We start from the raw sequence: 13,364 nt of genomic DNA, 5'->3' as shown, positions 1-13,364 counted from the left end.
ATCTCTACCGACCTCTTAATTAAAGAATAATACCACCTTACAGCTTCAAAGCACAGTACAAACGTAAACTAATTAACATATAACAACTGCGTGAGGAAGTTTAGGAAAATACTAAATTCCTCAAACACTTAGAGCTGATACCATATCAAAGGCCAAGAAAATTCTTGCAATTGTCCCATTTCCTAAAGATTTCAAATGCAAAATTACAAAAGAACAGAACACCTATACACTTTGCATAAATAATCAGACTTTAAAAACCCCAATTATAAAAGGCTATACTTTAAAAGCACTTATAAGTCCATGTAAATTAAATGTTCGGATGCCAAAAATATTTTGCTCAAGGTCAAACTGAGAAAATACATATTCCCAAGTCATTTTTGATCAGCAAGTGATTGCAGTACTTTGTTTTTTTGCCCAGCCCTGAAGAGAAATCTGACTTGAGGAGACATTAGCATACAAATGGGATATGAACTTTCAAAGCTTATGCAACTGCTACTCCATTACAGACGCTCAAATCAATTACATTGTTAAAAATCAGAGGAAAAAATCTTTGTTTCAGTTTAAAATATGAGTACTCTCTTATACCTCAGAGACATAAATGGAATTTGAAGCTGGTAGAAGTTTAGCGTGTTAAGAAGAACAGGGGAAAAAACAACCAGAGTTCAGTCAATGTTCTCCCTGCCGCTATTTTCCTCCCTCCCCTCCTCCTTACTTCCATTTTCCTCTCCTCCTCTCCCCCCCACAGAAAGGGTTGGAGAGGAGACTACATTTTCCTCTCAGGATGATTTAATTCAGTCTTCAAATTAGAGGGATGTTTATCCTGCTTAGCGGGAAAAGCCTCAGCACAGCAACGACCACATGAATTCCAGGTACCTCTGTAATGAACAGATGGAAAACAATTAATAGCAAGCTGAAGACTTTGCTAGCAAGAGTGAAGGATGATTTCAATGCCACGTATTAGAAATCCAAGCACCTACAACAAACAGTTGAAGAAATAATTTGTTCTAGTTCGTCCCACTATCCAATTTTGTGGGTTTTCAGTAGACAGGTTTTCCCAAAGCTTTCTCAAAGTTACACAGATCCCACAAGAGCTAAAACTCCTTGGTGAACCTAATTTAGTTTAAAATTAGGAAAACCAAGCTGATGGGTAGTATCTCACCAAAAGGGAAAAATTAGCTCTGTATTAAGCAGATGAAAAATAACCATTTTTTTCAGAAATTTAACAGCTGCAAAGAGGATTCTGCTTACATTTCTTTAAGACTAAAGTGACAAATGGCAAGATGAAAACAGACACTAAACAACTGATGATATATGTATTTTATTAAATATTATTTTACATTTTCATATGGACAAAATCATAACCAGTGAAAAACAAAGTCTGCAGAGCAAAAGAACTCTTGTAAGCATTTTGCAGTACAAAATTACACGTTTTCAGGGATTCACAGCATGATTTGCCTGGGAAATACACCAGGGTGACTGGACCTGAGGCTGTCACGCACTTCTGCTTCAGTGGAGCATTGACACATGCCACAGACCCTCTGCAGAAACACCCAGTTTTATAACAGGCTGCGTGAACCCCCCCACCCCCACACACGCGCTGCACTGTTCGACCCGCCAGAGGCCAAGCCTCGAGTGGAGGAGGAAGAGGAGCCAGGTCCTTACCTTCATGGCACAGCTACGGCAATGTGGCACTCCCCCGACCTCCCTGCGCACACAACCACGTACTGCTCCCCTCGGACTCTCGGCAATTTGCCTGAACAAACGCGTGTGCACCTGTGGTACGTGGAGAATTCACCGCCACAAACTCACTGCTTCCCACGTGTCTTAGAGCAACTGAAGCATTTCCATGCTTGCACACAGCCAAACACACCACAGAACAGCGATTGCTTCAACTTCCACGACACAAGAAAAGATCAAATTTTATTTGAATTCATGACATCGCATTTCCCTAAACCCCCGTTTCTCAGGTAGTAGCAACAGTAAAACAGTGCCAGCAGTCTATTATCAAGCTTGCTCAAAACATGCTGTGAATTATCAGCTTTGCGTTTCCTCCAAACGGTGAATTAACAAAAGTGATTAACACCTGTCAAAGCGTTCTTACATTCTCCCACGGCAAAGAAACATACGCAATGGAGTGTCTTCCTATCATAGGTTTGCTTTATGTTCTGTGCCCGCAGCGCTGCAGCCCCGGCACAGGCTGTGCCGAGAGGTGCTGGGGGCCCTCCTGGAGAGCTCCAGCAGCCACCTGGACGTGGGCTGGGCACCAGCTGGGGGTGGCCCTGCTGGGGGGCGTTGGGCCAGAGGGACCCAGAGGTGCCTCCAGCCTCAGCCACGCGGTGGCTCTGGGAAAATGCTGTTTCACCTGAAGCGAGGTTCCTGAGGTCCCTAATTGTTAGCAGAATCTATTTCACTTTTCAGCACCAGCCCTTCAAGAAATTCAGTAACCGACAACTTTCAGCTTCGTCCGTATTATGGAGAACTTCACTAGAAATCGTAACTGCAGTCCTTGCTTCAGGGTATATGCAGAACCTTAAACAGCCTCTCACCCAAGTATTTCAACTTTCAAGTTAAACTTTAAGTAACCTCAGACCTTTCTTTGAAGAGAAGGACCAGAATTTTTAATAGGATCTTTTCTGGAAGAAATTAGGAAAAGTGAGATTGGGTGCTTCCAATAGTCTGCATTGCTGTGGGGAAACAGTGCAGAGTTCTGCAATAGCTAGAACTTTTTAAAGACTCCAGCACCAAGGATACTGTGTTTCTCTAGTACAGCACTGGTTTAAAGAAAATAGAAAAAAAAAACAAAAAAAAGCGGGGCATATATACCTATTTAGTAGATTACACTGGAATTTTCAAGACAGACAGAAAGGGTTACGATACTGATGCAAGAACTTCATGCCGACACAGAAACCAGCATGCTCAATCCCTAGACCTGTATCAATCTCTTCCCACGTAGCACCGATGGGGTTGCTAGTACGGACACTACAGTTTAACTTCCCCAGACTGGGCTTGACCACTTGCAGATGTGTATTTTCATCCCCAGAGGATTGTTTCTTGACTGTAGACACTTCAAAGACGTTCTGTGCTAGATCAAACATACATTTAAGTTGGTTTAAATTTGTGCTTGCCTTTGTTTCTGAACAGGCGCAGAGTACCATCTGAATGCTGATTCCCGTCAGCTGAAGTGTAAGCAGTCAGAACACCACGTCTGGGGCTGTTCCTGGACAGCCAGATTGGATCACAGACGTCTAGGCACAAAGGAGCAAGCAGAGCCTGGTAGCTGCTTCTCATTTAAGTCAAGTGCATGGTTCTGTTTCCCTATTAAACAAAATTTATTCCCTTCAGACAAGCAAGAGAAACAACAAATACTGGAAATAGGTGATTTTAAAAAATTAAACCCAAACAAGAATTGTTTTGTTTATACAACTACCTCTCATAGTCGCATCACAGTTATTTTCACTTTGGCAGAATAAACTACATTGAACGACTGTGCTCAGAGTAGCGACTGGGACCTACAAATAAAGAAAGATGTTGAAACGCTGGAGAACTTAAAGGGCCCCCACATTATCCAGGGAATAAAACCCTTTTCCACAGAAAAAAAAACAAAGCCCCTCAGGCAAGATTTAGGAATGCACCGTCTTCAGCTTATGAAACAGAATTCCAGGCGTGACCTGATCCTTGCGTGCGGGTCCTGACGCAGGGAAGAACAACTACAGCAGCGTACAACTTCTGAGTCTTGCTGAGAAGTGCTGGACGCAATAGCTGGAAGTTACATTCAAACCTGTAACAAAATACAATCCCTAAATGCAGACATATGAAACAGCTTCCCAGGAGAAACTGGTGGGCTCACCCATGCTGAATCTCCGTAACGAATAGGAAAGTCACTCCAAAGCAAATCATTTTCAATGAGCATGATCAGTGTGTAAACAACAACCTAATAGATCAGCAAGACTTTGGGGCTGCAGGACGGTGAATTCGGGAGGAAATCATAAAACATGAAGAACGGCCTTTCAAATGAGCATTCACAGAGTATAACGTTTCAAGAATGTGCAACGCTGCTAGCAACTATGCATTTTTTTCCCTTCAGTTTCTCTGTAAAGTGAAGAAAACATGCACCTAGAATATCGCAGTCTGACAGTCCTTGAAATCTACTGTCAAGGGAAAAACCTGCCGTTGCCAATACACGAGCCTTCTCTGAAGCAAGCACACGTTCCAAGCTTGTAACGCTTCACGTGCGTACACGCAGCCACAGCACTATTTAGTGTTTTTCCATTTTACACACAGGCAGAGCTAATACTCCTTGCACGTTATACGTTATTAACACGGGGAACAAGTTTCAGCAGGAGGACCTTTGAACTTTTGCCTTCACAGCAATGCCAATTAACAACACGACTTGTTATAGTCCCACCCGACACGGGACCAAGCCCTCCAACACCAATACCCTCCAACACCCCCTCCCTGATAATCTGAGGATGGCACAAAGCACTGCGGAAGACATACTTAAATATTCCATAGTACTGAGAACTACACCTCTCGTTCCCATAAAGATTAGTTTGAACCCTGAGTCATATCCTTTAGTATCTCTTCTAAATGTTGTTTTTTTGGCTTTTGTTATAAACGCACTAGATGGTTTTGGTATTCGTACAAATATCTGCTTGCTTCGAATCCTGCCAAATGATTTCCTCTGGCAGCTAGTTCCACTTTAACTACATAGCTTGAAGAAGTATTTCCACCTACCATTTTTCAAAACTCCCACTTTCTGAGTATCGTTGATGTCCTTTTGGGCTTGTACGATGAGACATCACAAAGTTATCTTGCCATACTAGTTCCTCTTAATGGACTGACAAACAGTTTAATTAAGTTTTAACATGTCCAAGCTAACCTTTTTCACAGCTGATCATACAAAAAATATTCAAGTACAATGCTTAATGATTGTGCTTAGGAATACTTGAATGCTCTAAAGGAATAAGGCCTGTTCTGAATAAGGACTACACTGTTCCTGCTGCCTTTTTATGACTTTTTTTCTTCAGAAACTAAGGTAAAATTATTTTTACAGTGTCTTCTGCTAAAGAACGAGTGCTGTGATAAAATTTTAAAACAAATTTTGGCTTCACAGCAGCAGATGTGGATCAGTTTAACAAGCCAATAAATAATATAAGTGACTAGGGAGCTGGGACTTTTATAATATGATGGGGGTCTAAAAGCTAAAATGGGAGTCAACAGGCATTAGAAAAAGAAAACGCACGATACCTGTGGGTTTCTGCCGACTGCTATGTGAGAGCGCGCACACAAAAGCTGCTTTTGTAGAAACATGCTACTTTCAGCACTAACTTCAGAAGCTGTCCTAAGGTCATAAACCATATTAATCTGAGAACCGAAGACTTCTGTTTACAAGGCTCGGTGGATAAAAGCCATCTCCGACAGAAAGAAAAATCAGATATACGAGTTTAGTAGGTTGTAAATTACCAACCCAGCCCTGCCACCTCCCTGCTGTCCTGCACAGGGTGCTCGGGCTGCTTCTCTAACGCACGCAACTGCTCCAGCAGGCAGCACCCCCAGCACCTCAAGAGAGGCTGCCTAAAAGTTGAAAATAATAAAGAAAGTGGGAATAAAGCCCCACGCTAGGCTCCACAGGCGTCTTAAAGCACCAACGCAGCCCTGCCTGCTGCTGCGGAAGGCAGCAGCGCACAACCCGGGCCGTCCCGAGGGGAGGGCCGGCCGGAGCGTCGGAGTGGCCGGGCGCTTCGCCCCCCGCCGGGCCGGTCTCCAGCGGCCTCCCGGGAAGGCCGGCGGCTGCCAGACCCGCTGTGGGAGAGGCTCCGGGGGGAGCGAGGCCGCCAGCTCCGCACCCCGCCGCCCAGAGACCGGGCCGGGCCGGGGCCGTTCCCCTCAGCCCCCTCGGGCGCCCCGCGGCCGCTGCCCCCTCCCCGGGCCCCGCGCCTCAGGGAGCCGCAGCTGCGGGCGGGGCCGCTCCCCTCACGGCCCCCCGTTCCCTCAGAGACCCCCCCACCTCGCTCCCCTCACGGCTCCCTCAGAGCCCCCCCACCTCACCTCAGGGCGCGGCGGCCGCCGGTCCCGCAGCCCGGCCCGGCCCAGAGCCGCCCCGTGAGGCGCCCCCGGCCCTCGCCGCAACCTGCCCGGCCCTCGGCGGCAGCAGCCCTCGGGATCAGGCAGCCGAGCCCGTCCCCGCCGCCGCCGCCGCCGCCCGCTCCCCTCCTTCCCGGCCTGCCCGGCGCCGCCGGCCCCCGGCCCCCTCCCCCGGCCGGGCTGCGCGTGCGCGGCGGCCCCGCTGCCATCCGGGTCCCTCGGTGCGGTGCAGCAGGTCGGTAGGCGGGAAATGGCGACTGGCTGCTGAGCGGCTGCGGAGCGCCGAGCCCCGGCGGCGGTGTAAACACAGCGGCGCCCGCACGGCCCGGCCCGGCTCGGCACGCCGCGGCCCGGCCCGGCACGGCCCGTCCGGCCGCCGGGGGCCCGGCCACCGGGGGCCCGCCTCCCCGGCACCCCGCGCCCGCAGGTAAGCGAGGCGGCGGCTCCGGCAGCGCGGGGTCCCAGCCCGGGACGAGGGTGGGGGGGGGAAGCGGGGTGCGGCCACCGGGGGGGAGCCCCCCGCGCCCCCCGGGCCCCCCGCGTCCCCCGCTCCCCGCCCGGCCGCGTCCCCCCGCGCCCCCTCCCCTCCGCCCGTCCCTGCCCGGCGGCCGAGGCCAGCCCCGCAGCCGGGGCTCAGCCGGCCCGGCCCGGCCGCCGCGCTCGGGGGGCGGTCGGGGGGCGGCTGTCAGCCCCGCGCCGCGCCCCCCCCGCCCCTTCCAGGCCGAGGCCTGCGGGGTGCCCGCCCCGCCCGGCCGCCGCGGGGCTCGTCCCGGGCCGGGCCGGGGGCGGGTGCCGGGCTCCCGGCGGTAACTCGGAGCTCCGGGGGGCAGCGCGCCCTGTGCCGCCCCGCGCCCGGGTTGTGGAGCTCGGGCTGCGGCGCTGGGGGCCGGTGGCGGTGTCCCCCCGCTGCGTCCCGTCCCGGGGCTGCCCGGCGCCGCCGCGGTCGTCGCGCTCGCTCCGAGCCCGTTGTTTCCTGGCAGCGCTGCTCCCGGTGCTCCTTCTGCGCGTGGGGCGCTTCGGGAAGCGGTTCCGAGGTGGTGTGGATCGACCCGGCCGCTCGCGATAAGTTTCCGCCGTTACAACGCGATGGTCCGCAAAGATCTCTGCGTGTAGCTATTGCTCCGTCGCCTTGGGCGAGTCGCAGCCTCTTTTGCCATTTCTCCATCGGTAAAATGGGGATAATAATACCTCGGAGAGTTGTTACAAGAAGTAGTTAATGTTTGTAGAGGGCTTAAAAGACCTAAGTGTTATTAATTAAGCCCCATGACACATTAAGGTAAGAGTTAGTGAATCAGGTTTACACATGGATGAACCGAGGCAGGAAGAGATTATGATTTAGCTGGAGTAATGTATTGGATCTGTGACAATAACAGAAAACAAGTTGTAACTACTTCACGCTGTAGGCACAAGTGAACAGTTCTGTGTAACAGATACGCTTCCAAGATGATTTCCCCTCCCTCCGTTCCCCCACCACCACCCCAAACCCGAGCTTTTCTACCTCAGTTTCGCCTGTGTGACTTCCAGTCGAGTGGATAGCTCCAAGGACACTTGTGGCTTGCCCACTTAAAAGTGTTTCAGCAGTTTTCATAACAAGATATATGTTCTAGGATGCAAGCCAAATCCAGGCTTGAATTCCATAAAACATTCTCCACTTTTCCCCTGAAAACATTGTGTGGAACTTAGTTAAGACTTGATCCTGTTCCAGTCAGCGGAGTATGCGCTGAAGCTGACATTCCTGTTTCATCGGAGAAAGTTCCTTCATTAAAGAAAAAATTCTGCTGTCATTCTGTCCCGCAGATTTAACGTTAGAGTTAGATCATTTTCTTCTAGCGATGTAAACATTCCACATATGCTGGAGCTGCACATGCATTTTCATAATTTAAAGGTAATTTTCCATCTCCAGACTTCCACTGCGAGCCTTGGTAACTTCCTTCCCCGGTGTTGATTCCCCGGCAGACTGACATGACACTGCTGCAGGCTGAATAGCATCAAGTGATTAAAACTGCTACCGAATCCAAAAGGAAAGTTAGTCTCCATCTTACAGAGTTTTTCCATACCGTATTGGCATTTGTTGTCTTTGATCACTTGTAATGCTAGTGAGGTTGACACCAACAAAAATACTATTTCCAGAAGACTAACAATCACTTTTTCCTCTTCTGACAGTTTTCTATGCAAATATCTCATTCCCATGGAGGAAACTTTTTCATAGGTGTAAGTGGAGTAATAGCTCGGAGTTCCTGCACATTTTTGTTAGGAACTAATACTGGAAGTCAAACTATTTTGGCAAGAGCTCTCAAGAGAAGGCAAAACAGCATGCATCGAGTAGGATTGGAATTTGGCAGAAATTTAAAATTAATGTGCGTTTCTAGACATCTGTATTCTCTGACAGAAGCTCGAGACTTCTTGTCCTTTAGAAGGGATAACTGGAAGTTCCAGAACATCTTCAGGATGGATTCAAGTTCACAACCGAAGAGCTGGAGTCAGTGTAGCTGTTTAACTCTGAAGCTGCCTTTTCCAGTATCTGGGGTCCTGGCTCTTCCCTATTCAAACCCTGTACAAGCTCTTATCCATCCGTGCGTTTTCAGCCTGGTCTCCCTAGGGGAGCCAATTCCTAGGGACTGCAGCTTTTGGACCTTGCTAGCGTCAGCCCAGGAGTACCCCACAGCCACAGGCTGCCCCCCCCATGTTCCCCCCCAGCTCCATCCTTATTCCCCACTTTCTCAGGAGCATTCCTCTCAGCAATCCTCCTTTCCCTTCTGATTCATCGCCCTGAGTGGGTCAGATACGATGCTTCTTGCTCTTTTTAGCCCAGGAAGTAAAGGACCAAGTCTGAACGAAATTCTTTCCTTTTGCTAGCAGCTGGCATTACCGCTACAACGTTGGCACCAATCTCTTGTAAATTTTTAGCGGAAGATTGTTTTCATCTATTGCATGTGAAGAGCTCATCTGATGTTTATTCATCCCAGTTAGGTCTTCAGAAAAAGCAAACGTGCACCATAAGCGCAGAATTGATTAATCAAATTCATAATGACTTACAGTTTTTAGGGGCAGAGTGTATGAATTGAATCATGCTGCTCTGATCCTACAAAGGAGCAGTAAGCTCTTTACAAGCTGGTTTAAGAGGGGTAGCCATCTAATTCACGTCGGTTTTGACAGTGTCAGCCCTACGGAGTGCTTTAACCACAGGTTAAGTTGCTCAAGTGCGGTGTCAGTTGCAGTGCAGTGCATCGCCTCTGACTGCTCGGAGGAGAACTTCGCACACAGCTACTTGTCAGTGCGCCAGCCTAACGTGCTGTTCACATGGTGAGTTGCCTAGATAGCGATTATTTATTGTTTTAGAAAAATATTTTACATTCACAGATGAAGACATATTCAATAATACTTGAAAAATCAACTCTGAAATCGTCCACACCTAAAGCAGTCAGAGGCTGGGTAGTAGTTTCCCAGTTGGCAGTCTTAACATTTTTGAAATAGATTACTTCCTAATCAGATCAGTTCCAATAATTACTTTGATTAAAGTCCTCTTAGCTATGGAGAATAAGAAGTTTTTTCATCTTTCCTCATGATCCAGGGAAACGCTTGTCAGGACAGTCTGGTGTAGGAAAACACCGAGTTGAGTATCAGGAAAGCTGAAGTGTATTTGCACCTCTGCCGGGTGCGTGCTCCGACACATGTCCTTTGTTGCCTCAGTTTCCCTACCTGATGCTTTAGTATTTATGGTGCTGGGCCCTGCGGACAGCCCGATGGGAAGCAGATGCGCAGCTGCTGGTGGGCAGAATTAACGCGGCAGCCACATCGATCTCTGCTGTAGGGTGACAAAAAGACACAGCTCCCCACGGGGAAAGCTTTATGAGAGTTGAGCCCCTTCTGTTGGGTTTGTATGCATCGAGCTGGCAGAACCCTAAAGGCAGCACTGGGAAGCCGCCTGTCTGTTACCTTAGGTCTAAGGAGGGTCCTCTGTCCGCTGAGTGGTGTGATGCTGAAGGTGCTTGTAAGAGACGACAGGAACTGAAGTTACCCCTAGTAGTCCAGACACCCTTCTGAATCCAGAATTTCTATTTGTTGGGTGAGGAATCGGGTTAGAAGGCATAAAACACTTCATAGTTTCGCGTATAAAAATACTGCGTCGATGTAACTTCAAGGTAAGCATTATGGTGAAAATAGCTTTACCTAAAAGGAGCTGCTAACTCCAGAGCATCTGGAAAGTAAGCTCTGTATACTTGCTTAAAGTAGCACAGCGCTGAAGTATATATCCTGCTATTTGTTGCCGGCATACAAAGTGTGAGGAGCAGCGAAAAAATACACAGCTAAAACATTTGGACTGGGATTTACCTGTATGCGCAAACACGTGCGGTGACAGCACAGCAAGCGTGTCGTTATCAGCAGAGTAAGGCTAAGAGAGTGAGACTGTAGGGCACGTGAGCATTCTGGAAGCCTCACGTGAGAGAAAAGGGACCTGCCCTTATTTAGGGTACGTTTAAGAATAGGTGATTTAAGTTAGTAAATGAACGGGAACTCGCATCAAATCCGAGCGGTTGTCCTCAGCAGTTCAGCTTTTGCTGTACTGATTCAGTCCAAATCATAACTCGGTTTACTTTAGGCCATTCTAAATTATGATTGCTTTGATTCATCCTGTATTTTAGGAGGTGCTAATTAGAGGCAGGTAGGTAATTCAATCTCAGGATTAGCCTATACCACAAGGACTTCCCTGGCGCGGCGACAGCAGCCTCGTTAGTGGTAAAACCCCTGCACAAAGGGGTTCCCTGTGCCAGCACGAGTCGCACTGCGCTCGCCGTGCTTTAGCTGGATTTGATGACACAAGATGAGTATTTCCCCCTCAAAATACTGCATCGGTGTAACTTCAGGGTAAGCTCTCACATTTCCGACAGCCTCGCCGCCCTGGCAGACACCAGCCAGTGGTTGGTTAGGCACCACCAGCGCGGATTTCCTTGGCTCGAGGGGCGTGCGGTGCCTCCTGCCCGGCGGGCGGCCGCGGTGCTGCCCCGTGGGACCCTGCCTCGTCCACCACCGCTGCCTCTAGGCTTCCCCTTCTGTAGCGTACCTCTCAGGGCGCGTGTTTTTGAAGTATTTGCTATTTCAGGAAGGAGTGGGCTGACTTGAGGCGGCAGAGCTGCGTTCTGTGTTTTCTTTTGCCTTCTCTGCGTTTTCCGTGCCCTTTTCACACAAGCTAACCCAGCGTCTGTCCCCGCTTTCCAGGACCCTCTCGTTTCCCGGGGGAGCTCGTCCAGGTACGGCAGCTCCGGAGCCCAGGGCCTGGGGGGCTGCTGCCTGTCCGGGGTGGGCCTGGCGGCGTTAATGAGGATCTGCTGGATTTGGAGATAGAGGGGGGTGAGAGAAGGCCGAGTGCTGGTAGTAGTTACACGGGCAGCAGTTAGCGCTGCTTCCGTCTCTGCCAAAGTATAGCACGCCTGAAATGTTGAGGTTTGTCTTCTGAGGACAAAAAGTCCACAAGAAGGAGGTAACTTGTAAATAGCAGAGAGAGCTGAGAACAGGAACTTGCAGGCTTTGTGTGTGCTGGATTTAAATACGGTGTATTTGATTGAGTTACCTAGCCCAGTTTGTTTGACACCTTCTTAAACTTGTCAAGAGCAAGCAGTTGTAATTAAATCAATTTAAGGAAGGTTGGAAGAGCTTGTTTATTTTGCTTATCAAGGCAGAATCTATGAACATTAAAGAAGAAAACAAGCAAGTTAGTGGAAGCACGATACTTTTTAATTTATATGTTCTTAAAAATACAGATTTTGGAGACTCGAGTGTAGCTGGAGTGATATTCTTAAACAACTGTAGTCACTGTCTTTGGAGCTCCTTACTTTTGTGATGCCCAGGGGCCAGAAAGCTCGGGAGCGCTCGTAAGAAAAGGTCTTGGAGAGCTCAGCTGGAGAAGTGAGCTGTGTGGGTATGGTTCAGGTGAAGAGGTGCCATGCTTAATTGGTGTGCTTAATTATCCTGTTGGATTTATTTGAAGATAACTTTCTGGTGATAGTAGGTTGGTTTATTATATATCTGGAAAATGTTTGATAATGTTCGCTCTCAAAGATTAATAGTTAATATAAAAACGTCCTGAGGCAATTAACATAGTAGGGTTCCAACCCATAAAGTAGTTCAAGAGCAGAAGATAAACATTTGTCATCAGTGATCCGTGCTTTCAAAGTTAAAAAGTTATTTGACGAAGGTTGCTCTCTGCTCTGTCTCCTCTCTATGTATTTTCTGTTCCCCTTTTTCTGCATTTTGGGTGCTGTGAGGTTAGAGAAGTGTGCGCAGCTTTCCGCACGCTCTTCGCTTTGTCGCTGGCAGCTCGAGAAGCTCTGTGCCCGCATTTGCAGGCAGACGATGTTTTGTCAGAATTTCTGGGGTACAGGGCCCTTTCTTTGAGGGTTTAGTTTTATTTTTAAAATAGAGTGACCGTGCTGACAAACCCGCTGCCGTTGTTTCAGCTTACTCAGCGTTGTCAGCCTTCGTTCGGGCAGTCAGACGGCGTGGAGCAGCAGCAACAGACCCGTGGAGGGAATTTGTTGATGCTGAGCCCTTGGTGTGCAGGCGTCCGTGGAAGAAGGGACAAATCTGAAGCAAAAAGTCCGTAAAGGGACGAGGGTGAGAGCCTTCAGCGAGCCGTCACGGAATAGAAGCAAATGGAGTAAAATCTGAACGAAGTGTCCTGGGCGGCTGGCAGGTGCCTTTTCACCCTGTGCCTGGCTTCCGTAGCCTGGCTCCGCGCTTTTCCCCGTGGCTACACCGACACCGCTCAGCTGCTTCTGTGCAAAGGCTGCCGAGTGAACTGGGCTCGCGACAGGTGGTTGTTTAAACTCATCTGGCTGGTCTTGCTTATCCGCTGTGTCCAAAGGGAGTTTAAGAAGCTAAATTCTGTTTTATGAAATATATGAGTGGTAAGGATGAGGAGAAGACTATGTATTTATTTCTACTTAGAAGCCCAGTTTTTAAAATACTGCTCTGTGAGAGTTTTTAGTCCACTGTAGTGTTCAGGGACAAAAGATGCTGACCATTTGCATGAATAGAGTGCCTGCTTTTTTATGTATATATTCTTTAAATTATTTCTGAGTTCTGTTGCCGTATTGTAAGTGCAACAAATGAGGATCCTTCCTGAAAAGGGTAATCACAAGCACGAGCTAAAATAATCCATCTGGTCGGTGGTTGTTACTTGACCAGCAGGATGCAAGAGGTCTGCTTTCCCGTAGCCGTGCATCCTTTCAAGCCTCGCAGCTCCCGTCTCACCTCCAGACCCTGCACCCACAGCGCTCCAG

General features: G+C 48.8%; 1 protein-coding gene across 1 annotated transcript in view; it reads left to right on the top strand.

The window, feature by feature from the left end:
- The first annotated feature begins 6,302 nt into the window (after nucleotides 1-6,302).
- The window catches only part of CTDSPL2 (CTD small phosphatase like 2), a 44,084-nt gene continuing 37,022 nt past the window's right edge, over nucleotides 6,303-13,364 (top strand). Inside the window, exon 1 of the mRNA XM_040570047.1 lies at nucleotides 6,303-6,511. The gene's annotated coding sequence lies outside the window, so the exon portion shown is untranslated. The remainder of the gene's footprint in view (nucleotides 6,512-13,364) is intronic.

Source organism: Cygnus olor, chromosome 11 (assembly GCF_009769625.2).
Source record: "Cygnus olor isolate bCygOlo1 chromosome 11, bCygOlo1.pri.v2, whole genome shotgun sequence".
NCBI classification, from domain to species: domain Eukaryota; kingdom Metazoa; phylum Chordata; class Aves; order Anseriformes; family Anatidae; genus Cygnus; species Cygnus olor.
The sequence above is the reverse complement of the archived record's forward strand: the minus strand, read 5'-3'. Positions and strand labels throughout refer to the sequence as shown.